The 12,431-nt window shown below is 43.2% G+C and overlaps 1 long non-coding RNA gene across 2 annotated transcripts in view; it reads right to left on the bottom strand.

Moving 5' to 3' along the window:
- Window positions 1–12,431, bottom strand: part of LOC132020517 (uncharacterized) — an 89,892-nt gene that overhangs the window by 64,760 nt on the left and 12,701 nt on the right. For both annotated transcript variants that reach the window (XR_009405007.1, XR_009405006.1), the window contains exon 2: window positions 1,811–1,867. This is a non-coding gene — a long non-coding RNA (uncharacterized LOC132020517). The remainder of the gene's footprint in view (window positions 1–1,810; window positions 1,868–12,431) is intronic.

The raw sequence follows: 12,431 nt of genomic DNA, 5'->3' as shown, positions 1-12,431 counted from the left end.
AATTATCTATTTTCCCTTCTTTGCACAGATATCTCTGCAACCAAACTCTGAGAATAAATTTGCTGCCCCTGTATGGGGGTTTCTTGATATTTTAAGAGGGTTGTTTCAAGTGAAGAGAATGAGCGGAGATTATCTTCATAAAGGAAGAGCACGTGTATCTAGCCCCTGAAAACACACACACACACACACACACACACACACACACACACACACACATCAGCACGAATTCTGTGCTCCACCCAGGAAAGCACTTTCCTAATACCAGGTCCTTATTCACGTGGTCCCCTCCACCAGCAATTCCTTTTCCTCCCACTTCTGCCTGTCAGGTCATACCCAGAATTCAGGGCTTTGTTAAAAATCTCAGATTTTCAGTGAGATGTATTGAGTGTTCTTTGCCCTATCAATAATCTTTCAGAAAGCCCTTCCCTTTTTAAAGATGATAAAACTGACAGGGAGGGGGCACCTGGGTGGCTCAGTGGGTTAAAGACTCTGCCTTCAGCTCAGGTCATGGTTTCAGGGTCCTGGGATCGAGTTCCGCATTGGGCTCGCTGCTCAGCGGGGAGCCTGCTTCCCTCTATCTCTCTCTCTGCCTGCCTCTCCCTCTGCTTGTGATCTCTGTCTGTCAAATAAATAAATAAAATCTTAAAAAAAAAAAAAAACTGACAGGGAGATTAACTGATTTGTTCAGGTCACCTTGGAGGAATTTGCAGAGAAGTTTAACTCAAATCTTTTCCCCCTATGCCCCAGGGGTATCTTCTCAAATCTTTGTGGTCTGAACCAATCTACATCCCCCTCACCAGTCCAGGTCTCTTAATGGATACTAGTATCACATGTTGCCTTGCCTTACAGAGTTCCTTGTGAATAGAGACCTCCTTCCCCAGAAAACAGTTCCCATAGAACCGGAACCATTCTATTCTCCAAATCCCTCAAACCTTTTAGCGTCCTGTATCCATCTAGCTCTAGGAAAGTTTGTATTTGTTGAATTGGAATGGGATATCCCAAGGGTATTTCCTACCACCTTTCCATGAATGAACTTGGTTTTGTATAATTCCACTTTGATTCTCCCCTAACGAAGATCTTCTGGAAGTATCAAAACCACCACAGGTGAGAGGCAGGACGTGGTCAAGACCCAAGGCCTGTGGTAGCCTGCTGCTGGCTCTGTAATCTCAAACATAAAGCTCTCCTTGGGAAGAACGGGGGCGTAATGGGCAATCCCTTCTAGGCAGCTTTCGAGAGTGAACTGTTCTTGACATTCCCTGAGTTAACTGTGGTCTGAAGGCCCCAGACCATTTGCAGCAAGATTTTAATGACTATCATTACTTCTGCCATTACTGCCACCCAATAAAAACCATCACTGACTTGACGGGATTATCTGCTGCTGAGCAGAGCCACCAACTCCAGCTTGTGACAGAGCATATGGTCTTTGCTGACAGTATTATTTATCAAAGGAGGATAAAAATCACCATAGTGCTGTGCTTTTCACAGGAGGTAATGGCTTGGGGCAAGACTCAGCTTCAACTCAGCCTGGGTTTTCAAAGACACAGCCCCCCTTTTCCCACAAAGCACTTCCCAAAAGTGAAAATGGAACACATGCTGAATGGGATTTTCAGAATGATGAAAACCCTATAATTAGGAAGCAGTAGTCAAAATTATATTACCCCATAAGAGCAAAGCTTCGTAACAAGTTAATGCAATTACTACTTCAGCTTTTCTAGAGATAGAAGCAAACAGGGCAATTAAATCCTCGGTCTTTATTTTTGCAGGGGCTTAATGAAAGGAAAATAAATGAGCTGCATCTCCTTCTTCCTACCTCTGTCTCTGCTTTGCCATCGGGGACAGGCTTCCCACCTCCTCTCTCCAATCTTGTCTGAAAAAGAAAACAGGCCACCAGCTGTGAGATGGATTAGGCCCCAAAACTTTGTACGTGGAATAGAAGCCCTCATTTTTGACAGAGACTGCCAAGAATTTTGCATCACTGCCAGCTTTCTATTCCCTCCATTAGCCGGCCTATCCTACTTAACAAAAGAGTCTCTGTGTGATTTGTCCGTGAATGTCCACACATCCTGTGTGCTTTGATTTTGTCCTGTCTCCATGCACAGTAGTAACCTACTTCACCATCTTTACCTGTAACACTTCCCCCACACAAACCCGATTCATTCCAGACAAACGATGGACCCACAATCCCCCAAACACAGATGTCACTTTTCGATGATGACCTTTATGCATACTATTCTCTCCGCTTTTGGAGCCATTTTGGAGAAGGTACCAAAGGAAGGTGATTTCTCCTAACTGTGTACATTGGAGGAGGACACTGTCCGATACAAGTGACTGGAGCTCAGTGCCACAAAGAGGACAGATGGGACGGTGGCTCACTTCTCTGATGCTAAGAAAAAAGCCCAGAAACTCACCTATCTACATGTAATTATAACATTTAGTATCCGGTAGTCCTGAGCCATAACGACCCGGTTGGACATGCATCATTGTAAACAAACAGCCAAATTTAGTAAATGGTAGGCCCAATTCTGAACACAGAATAGTGACTTCTGGGTGATCATTTTGACCCATCTAAGTCACACATTTCTGGTTCAACAGAGGTGTTCCATGAGAAGCCTGAAAACTGCCTAAATGGGACCCAGATCAACAAATAGGTTAATTTAAATAAATTAACCTGTTTTTTACTGAATATAAGGTACCCCTGATCATGAGACACACCATCATTTAATGTAAAAATAACACCAATTCAAGCATGCCACCATGTTTTCCTATGTTAAATTTATTTGTTACAAATAGGTATTTATTAAACAACACAGGACCACGATATGAACATCTTTGCCAAGTCCCCAAACATACCACAACCACCATCATGTCTGTCATTGACCCACAGTAATTTGATACCATCAATTGTCTGATGCATCCTGATTTCCAAGTTGCTGAATTGTAAGAAAATGGGATCTTCAGCATGGACGAAATAACCTGTATTTCAGCTGAGATTCTCATGCAATCCACAGCTTCTCCTCATTTGACATCAGCTCCAGCCCCAAGTGACATAGGGATCTTGTCTGTGCCCTTGGAGTCTTCTTCTGCCTCTGTCTTCCCCTCCTTATGCTCCATGATGGTCCTCTTAGGGCTCTGCCTCATGCTGGCCTACTGCTTAACACTGGCCAGTTATTAAAAGTTTAAGCTTTTTTTCCCCCCAGTTTTCCAAAACCCCTTAATGCTTGCCATTGTCACCTTATTCCTGCCATTATTGCTCTTTATTTTTCTTAAGCCTTTTTTTTTTTACATCAAGAATAAGTTCCTTTGATTAAAAACCTGTAACTGTCCTGTTCTCTCCTAAGAGGCTTTTAAGCGCATGCAAAGATTTGGGGCAGAAAAGAACAATGATCCAGGTGCTAGTTCAAAGACTGTCCCTCCCCCACTCTGAGGAACCACCTAAACACACCCTATCAGCCTACCTTTTTTCTTTAATTTCAATTTCTTTTTTTCTCTTACAGTTACACAGCAAGATCAAAGGAACACCTTGTCCCTGGGCTTTTGGCACAGAAAAGCCTTTAACTCCTTACTGGTCATCCCCCGTTATTCAACTGTCTCATGACACCCACCCCACCCTCCCCCCCCCAACCCCGGCCAGAGTGAGCAAGAGGGCTCCCGCACCTCACACCCTCCCACATGCAGACCCATCCCCCTAGCCTTACTGTTACTTTTTATAAATTGTTCCACCTTCAAAGAGGCTTTTAAAATTCATGTCAACCTGATTTCCCCTGTCTAGGAACGTTAGGGGACATGTGGGCATTCTGTGATGTGTCCTGGTTCTAAATGTCCCCAAGGGTGGTCCTGACCCACTAAGAGCCAACTTAAAATATTTACTTCCCTGGCTCCCAACCTGAGGTGATCTTGTCCTTCAGTGACTAGTGACAGTCCTGCTCTTCCTACCCGGTGTTTATATACAGTGCCGTGTAGGAAAATGTTTCACATCCCGCTGTGGGTAGAGGGAGGACATTTTGACTTTGTCAGTTTGGGCGGTGTAAACACTGCCATCACCGCTGATTTCAAGCCACCAACGTGATGTCACTAAACGCCGGAAACAGACATAACTTCACCAGTAGAGCTAATAGTAAAATGTAGGAAAATGATTAGGAAATGATGAGTTTTGACGATTAACTGTCTTTGTTTTTAATGTAGATTCTTTTGTTCTAAATTATATAAATTTTGTTAAAGTTATGTAATTTAATTTTTAATAATGCCTGCGTTTAGTAGCCAGTTTATGAAACTCTGGAAAATTTAGCATTTGGCTCTTGCAAGCCAGAAGGAGCACCTCCAACAAATATATTTAATTATATATGTAATAAAGCATATGCTACCTTGTATTATTATTATTATGTTCATCTTTTATGTACCCAATTAGACTAAATTCTCTGCAATATGAGGCCATTTGTCTTAACTTTTTACTTACTATGCTGCTAAAAACAGAACGTAATTAAGCTCTAACTTTCATAATGATATTTATTCATTGAAAATGTTTTTGGGGTGCCTGGGTGGCTCAGTCGTTAAGCATCTGCCTTCAGCTCAGGTCATGATCCCAGAGTCTTGGGATCAAGGCCCACATCAGGCTCCCTGCTTGGTAGGGAGTCTGCTTCTCCCTCTCCCACTCCACCTGCTTTTGTTCCCTATCTGGCTGTGTCTCTGTCAAATAAAATCTTAAAAAAAAAAAAAAAAAAAGAAAGAAAGAAAGAAAGAAAGAAAATGTTTTTGACGGGCTATTAAAATCCAATAATAACAAAATCTTGGCTGTGTCCCAAATCTGACTCTTCCTGCAATCACATCTTTTTTTTTTTTTTTTTAAGATTTTATTTATTTATTTGACCCAGGGAGAGATCACAAGTAGGCAGAGAGGCAGGCAGAGAGAGAAAGGGAAGCAGGCTCCCTGCCAAGCAGAGAGCCTGACTCGGGGCTCAATCCCAGGGCTCAATCCCAGGATCCTGAGATCATGACCCGAGCTGAAGGCAGAGGCTTAATCCTCTGAGCCACCCAGGCACCTCTGCAATCACATCTTTAACCCAAAGAGCTTATGAGCTAAAAAAAAAAAAATGCTATAAAAAAAAATATTATTATCAGAATAACTAAATCATCTCTGCCACCACCTATAAGATCATCTACTATTAAGAGCAGGAGTGACCAGCTGTGTTATCAATGCTGTTGAGAACACTGGGAGAACAACTGTCAATCACCAAAAGCAAACCAGCTGCCTCCTATTACTGCTGAAGTTAGAGCTCTCTGGGAGAAAGCATTCTTGGGGTGGGTGTCCCCTGATAGGGTAACCAAACTGACAAACTTAATTAACCAAATCCCCAAAAGCGATCACCCCCTTTACAATTTACACTTTAAAAAAATTAGCATATGGTGTGCCTGGGTGGCTCCATTGGTTAAGTGTCTGCCTTCACTCAGGTCATGGTCCCCGGGGTCATGGGATCAAGCCCCACATCAGGTAGCCTCCACTGAGAAGGGATTCTCCTTCTCCATCTCCCTCTACTGCTCCCCCTGCTTATGTTCTCGCTCTCTCAAATAAATAAACAAACAAATAAATAAATAAATAAAGATTTTAAGAAAAGAATTAGCATATAACCCCAAAAGCCAACTTACTATCAAAGAGATACTATTAGTATCCTCATTGGAGAAATAGCTTCTCAGCAACAATAATGTTGGTTTCAAATAAACAGGATCCTTCATTTCCCAGAAGCAAGAAATCAGGTTAGCCATGAGAATGGCATTTGTTGAGTATCAAACCAGAAGACAGGAAATATGAAGGTCTTGAAAGATGCACACTCCAGGATACAAACAAGTACATCATCTCTGTTCCACAGTGGAGTGTATATGTCTAAACCCAAGACTATTAATATTTACCGAAGTGTGTCTGTCATAGTTAAAAGTATTGGTAAAGTCTGTGAAAATTCTCTATGTATGTCACCAAAACCATGATTATCTCCCACCACAGGAGTTACAATTGAATGAATTTTAGCTTTATAGGCTATGGTTACACGGCAGACATAGATGCCTGAGAATATGCCCTAGTCCAGGGTTGGCAAATACACAGGCGCATGCGCTCCCACCCACCCCTTCCCACACCACGGCAGACATCATTAATGGATCACTACACTCTTCACCACTCAGTGCAACCATTCTTCCCAACACGGCTCTACGGCAAGCACTCCAAACCCTGGCCCTGGGCTCTAAACGAAGAATTAGGCCTCTTGTAGGAAGGGTAAGGGCTCCATGCGACTAGTGCATTATTTCAGGCTCATTTTGATGGTGCTGCTATCAAAGAGTGAACCTTTTGAAAATCTTGTTGCCGGTTCGTTCCCCGCTGTAAACCCCAAGGTGTGAAGTCAAGAGCTTTACATTGGCCTTGGCTTTTCTCCCCTCCAGCATTGCCCTGGAGAGGTGTCCTATCAATTGTTCACCGTCCCTGTGGTCCGCAGAAGTACATTTTAGAAATCCCTTATGTAAGCTTTACTGGCTTTTTGCCACTACCACTAGAGGGCGCCACGGAAAGGGAAAGGGGGTAAAACTAAAGCCATTTTCCTTTTCAGTGTCTTCCCATACTGACTCTCCGCTGAACTTTTACCGTCTCGATGAGGAACTCCTGACCTAGCCTGCTCCCCGCCTTGGGTGCCCCACACAGCCAGCCGCTTTCCACACAGAAACATCTCTTTTTACCTCCCTGTACCTGCCCCTCTCCTCCGATCCCAATCAACTGACATTCATCCCACTTTCCTGTTTTCCGTGTCTTCTTCCTCCCAATTGATTGTGAGACCCTGAGGGCGAGGCCTGGCTTTGTGTCCCCATGCCGTTGTGGTGCCTAGCACACAGCTGGTCCTGTGCAAGCCTTTGTGTGTCACCTTAGAGACCCAACGCGCTGAAAGTCACAGGCCTCTCATTCAGGGTGAGAGAAATGAAAACCATACCATCTCGCTAAGTTGCAGCACATTTCCCACAAGTACTTAGGCATGTGCTTGGGCCCTGCTCTCTCATTTTCTTACCATGAAACAATTCCCATACGGGCACTAGTCTTCGGCCCCTCTGCTGGGTAGACTTCAGCTTCTTGGCTCTGCGTCCTAAAGGTCTGATACAGAAAGAATCTGGATGTCATTCACCCAATGCTGTAGGAGTTTTCACTGACGGTCTCAGGGAAAAGCTGAGGGGGACAAGCTTCTAATCCAAATTACTCCCTTCTCCCCCTCTGAAATTCTTAGAGTCCCCCCCCACCCCACCCCAGGTTGACTTTAATTACTTCGCCCAATAGCCTTTTGCAATTGGGCAAGCTCCTGGGAGCATTTTGTAAGGTCCTGCGAGCTTCCTGGTCAGCATTTTCAATCTCTAATTATAACTTTGCATGATGGCTTCACTTAATACTTGTCAGGTGGGGCTGGGAGTAATTGATGGTTTGAAACTCAATCTTCAGCAGCCTCCACCAAGGTATTGAGGCTTAATTCCTCTTATGTTCTTAGAGAAGCTGCTGAAAGCGAAGAGGAAACGTATGCTATCCTCCATCCTAGGGAAGCACAGGGACTTTATTAGAGTGTAGTAAAATATTTATAGGAACTTTAGAGCTTGTGGGGCTCAAGGACTGAATTCACCTCACTTTTTCATTGGCACTCTTGCTTCCAGGGCAATCTGTCATGGGGTGGTCTGGGTATGTGACTTTGGAAATCCTGCTTTTAATGAACAAATGAGGAAAGGTATGTGCTTTTTCTCTGGAAAGAATATTTTTCTCTCCCACTGCCTTCAAAAGAAGATAAAAATGTGCTAACATACAGAATAGAAGTAAAGGGACTATTCTGAAACAGAGACGGAAGGATTTTGACTAGAGAAAGGACCATCGGTGATGTTAGAGGATTTCTTTAATTCAAAGAATAGGCTTAACTTTTTGTTCAGAAGGGAACTTTGTGTCTCAGTCTTGAGTTGTGAGTTTCTGTTTTACCAAACTCGTATTCTTATTGCTGGCTTCGCGGTCTCCTCCTCACCTTCCCTTAATCCTCCATGTTGCTTTGTTGGTATTTATTGTCCTTCTGGCAAGCCATCTCATTCGTTTCCATACTGCCTCTTCCATCAAAGGTAAACTAAGCTAACTTCCTTAGCCCATTCCAGATGCTTCACCCATCCACCCACTCATTCATAAAACATGAGTCACCCGTTGGCTTGATGGCACAGGTACAAACACAGGGCAGTCCCCACTCTCAAGGGACTCTGTTTAGTGAGACGGTTTCGAACCATCTGGCAACATTACAAACTACATGAAATATTTAAGCTATGTTAAGATTCTCAGAGACTGTCACCATTTCTCCATGCCGGAGGGTTCTGAGGAGCTGACACATGTGTAACACTAACCTAGTGGACAAGATGTAACTATGATTCCTTGACCTGAATCTAGAAGTCCTTAGTGTGCCAAGTGCTGGGAAAGAGAGCTGAGGGAAGGCCAGGAGAAGTCTGGAACCTCAGCAAAGAACGGGCAATCAGTTCATAGAAAGAGAGTTCCATCTTCCTCTAGTTCAGCAGCTGTAGGTAAGATACCATATTCCCAAGAATTAGGCTTTTCCCACAGCAGAGCTGTAGCAACCTATTATCAGCTTACCTGGAATGATGCACATTCTCTCTCTTAACATTCTCCCTGGCCAAACTAGCCAGATCAGGGATAAACCTCGGGGCCCCCAGTGGGATTCTGATATCTAGCTGCAGCACTGGTACTCCAGCCCAATAAGAAACCACGGTTTTTATGAAGTCCATGATCCTTCATGCCAAAAAGCGCACTAAGACGTCAATCGAAGCGGAGGCTAACCTCCAAAGGAAAGAGTTTCAAAGAGCATTCCAGATTTCACCTCACCCTTCAGCCCATACTTGAATTCAGCATCTATGTACTGCTAATGGTTGTTAAATTAAAAGGCAGTCATTTAATAGAGCAGTTCCAATAACCAGAGTTAAGCTGCCTTCTGCCATATGGCTTTGGGCATGAAGTGATTAAACTAGAATGTCCAGAGCCTCTGCTGCTGGGCTGTTTAATGGCGCTATGCGTCATGAGCCCTGAGATGACAGGAAATCTGTTTTCACTTCACATTCCCAGGGGAAAGTGAGTCCTTTTGGCCTACAGGGGCTTACACCCTCCTCCAATCCCTATGACTTGAACACTCAGGTTGACCCTGTGTATATCCTAATGACTGACACAGGACTGACCCTCAGGATAGAGACAGGAACCTCCACTACGCAGCCATTCCCAGAAGTACAATCCATAGTGACTAATAAAGCAAGCAGCGAGAGCGGAACACCCAGCACAAACCCTGGAGATAAGGACAATTAGGGGCCCATTCCATGGGTGGCAGCCCAGAGCAGGGTGAAGGCTGATCCCTTAGCTAATGGGAATGGTTACCAGACTTTGAGCACATCTCACGGTGCCGGGCACTCTGCTGAGTACTTTAGCCTGTATCACTTCATAATCTTCCCAACAACCCCTATCAAGGACATATTATTATCATCCCCGTTTTACTAGCAGCAAAGCAGCCTTAGAAGAGTTAAGTAAACTGACCAAGGTCACAGCTAATTAGTGGTGGAGCTAAACTTCAAACTCAAGCCTGCTTGACTGCAGAGCCCAACTTTTTTAACCACAATGTTGGTTGAACATTTCTGCCAGTTTCCTTCTTTCTTTCTTTCTTTCTTTCTTTCTTTCTTTCTTTCTTTCTTTCAAGATTTTATTTATTTATTTGTCGGGGGGAGGTGCGCAGAGAGAGCACAAGCAGGGAGAGCTGCAGGCAGAGGGAGAAGCAGGCTCCCCACTGAGCAAGAATCCTGATGCTGGGCTCAATCCCGGGACCCTGGGACCGAGACCTGAGCCAAAGGCAGACGTTTAACTGCCAGATGTCCCTGCCAGTTTCGTAGTTAAGGGTAACTGGGGGGAAACATCACTATGGGTATTTTTTGGTTCCTTGCTTCCAAATATGATTAGTAAACTATGTGTGATCCTCACTTCAATGGGCAGACTTAGTCATTTTCAACATACCCTTTTGTTGGCTTCATCAACCCCGAAGTTCAGGAACCATTTTAAGTGCTACCTACAGATACCAGATCCAGCAAACCATACCTATTTCCAACAAGATTCTGGAACTCAGAAAGGGCCAAAAATGGGAAACTATCACCTGTTTAGTGTTCTGCCTCAATATGGCTTTTTCAATGTGATACTCTCAATGTGATACTTTCTCAATGTGATATTCATTATAGTAGTATACGTACTTTTAGCAATATAATACAGTTCCAGTCCCCAAGGATCTTCTACTCCTACTGGGGAGCCTGGAGACAGGTCAGTAATACTCAAGAACATAAACAGCTTAAGCCCTCAATGGCCCAGACAGTATGAAAGACATGCAGAGAATCAAAAGACCTCAAAAGAAAGTCCTTGTTTCTTTGGTGTATGAATGACCAAACTCACAAACTCATCCTGCCAGACTAATTTCAGAAAAGGAACTCTTGTTCATATACTTTACTTGGCATCAATAAATCACTTAAAGTCATAAACAATCTGAAACTTTGTGTGCCCCTTGTTGAAAGTCTTGTATAGCTTTAAGAAGGCTGTAGGCACTATACCAATCAATCTGTTTGGAAATTTCTAGCATAATTCTGAGAACTAGAAAATTCTTACAAAAGACAGAGGCACTATCTCACCCTTAGTAAATAAGTTCTCTTACCTGATAGGCCCTGCTTCATTAACTTTTAACTGGCGCTTTTAATATTCAGTTTGTACTTTTAAACTTTTAAAGCCTTTATCAGATGTTCTTTGAAACCAAATGCACACCACTAAAATACACATGTTTCCAACGTGATCAGATTTCTTTTAAACCTATTCGCAAAGACCTTGAGAGGACAAAGAATGTATTTAATGATAGGAACAAGCATGGCGCCAGTAATGAATGGTTTGGTTCTGCCAATAATACCCAAAACTAAAGCAATAATTTTTTAAAGCCTTGTTTTGCCTTAGCAATTTAAAAGAAAGTATTTTCACATGTATTATCTTATTTAGTCCCTATGACAACCATAGAGCCAAGCAGAGTGAGTTTTATTTTCTCCATTTTAAAATAAATATGGTTTGGAGCCTCCAAATAATGGAGCCAAGCTTACAAAACCAATGTATGGCAGAGCCGGCACCAGAATTCGGGCCTCTTGGCTCCCAGCCAATTGCCATTTCAATTCACGTCTTTATATCAAATAATATAATTTCTATTTCTGTGTGATCTCGTCAAGGACAGGTTGTAAGTCTTACTTGTCTTTACATCCCTGGTACCTGACTTGGGACAAGTAAGAGTTTATGGTGGACCAGAATTAAAGACACTTTGTGCTTGTGTCTGTGCTTCTCACAATCACTATTACTAGTTAGTTGGGTTGAGCTAAGACTAATAAGGCCATAGTTTTTGGTTCTAATTACCCATGGGACAATTAACTTTCTTGTATCCCATGGCCAAACAATGGTTCCTAAATACAACCAGTCATCTGACTAACCTATTCCAAGAGGGATCTGGCAAATTAGTGGACAGATTGGTCCAATTTATCTCCCTAAATCCATCCATCCATACTGGAGAACAGGGACTGTCACACCAGCATCTAACTTCTCAGGAAACATGCTCATCAACAGTCTCTCCCAGGAGGATTCCTAGACGGCCTTCTAGACCAGTGGCCATGATCTGTTCCCAGTGACACCTCCCCTCAACCTGGCATAACTGATGAGAGCTGAATGGGTGCTTGTCCCAAAAGCAGTCAATGGGCGGCCAAAAACCTTTGAAATGTTCTGGCAAGAAGGCCTTGCCCCATTGGAAATGATGGGGGTTTACAGAGCAGATCAAATAGCCCTTCACTTTGAATTTAGGAATTCAAATTTGAATTTAGGAATTCAAAGTGAAGAAACAAGGAAAGAGTAACTTAGGAACAAGAAGAGAGAGACTCAGAAGTGGAGACACTGATGGTGAAGCACTGGAGTAGGGACCATGGGGAGACCTCCCACCTGGGCTCTGACCAGGGTTATAAAGCCAATGGCTGTCTTTCAAGCCATAGTTGGGTTTTCTTCCCTTCTGGGCCAGTAGATCCTTAACCTCTTGGGATCTTGATCCTTTTGATAATCTGATGAAAGATACAGGTCCTTTTCTCAGAAAAATTTATCTACAGGAATTTAGACCAATGATTGATTTAATTTCAAGGGATTTCTTGATCCCCTAAAATTTAACCTCAGACCCATTGAAAATCTATGACACACAGGGCAAAGACTCTTGCTTAACCTGTTCATCTATCACATCTATCTCCAAAGTTCAGCATGAAGTATAGGGCTGGGAATACAGTGAGTATAACATACATCTTGGCTGAATGAGTGAATAAGTCAATGAATAAAAGAAGTACAGTTTGGC

Source organism: Mustela nigripes, chromosome 6, assembly GCF_022355385.1.
Source record: "Mustela nigripes isolate SB6536 chromosome 6, MUSNIG.SB6536, whole genome shotgun sequence".
NCBI lineage: Eukaryota > Metazoa > Chordata > Mammalia > Carnivora > Mustelidae > Mustela > Mustela nigripes.
Note: the sequence above shows the minus strand (reverse complement) of the source record. Positions and strands in the feature narration are given on the sequence as shown.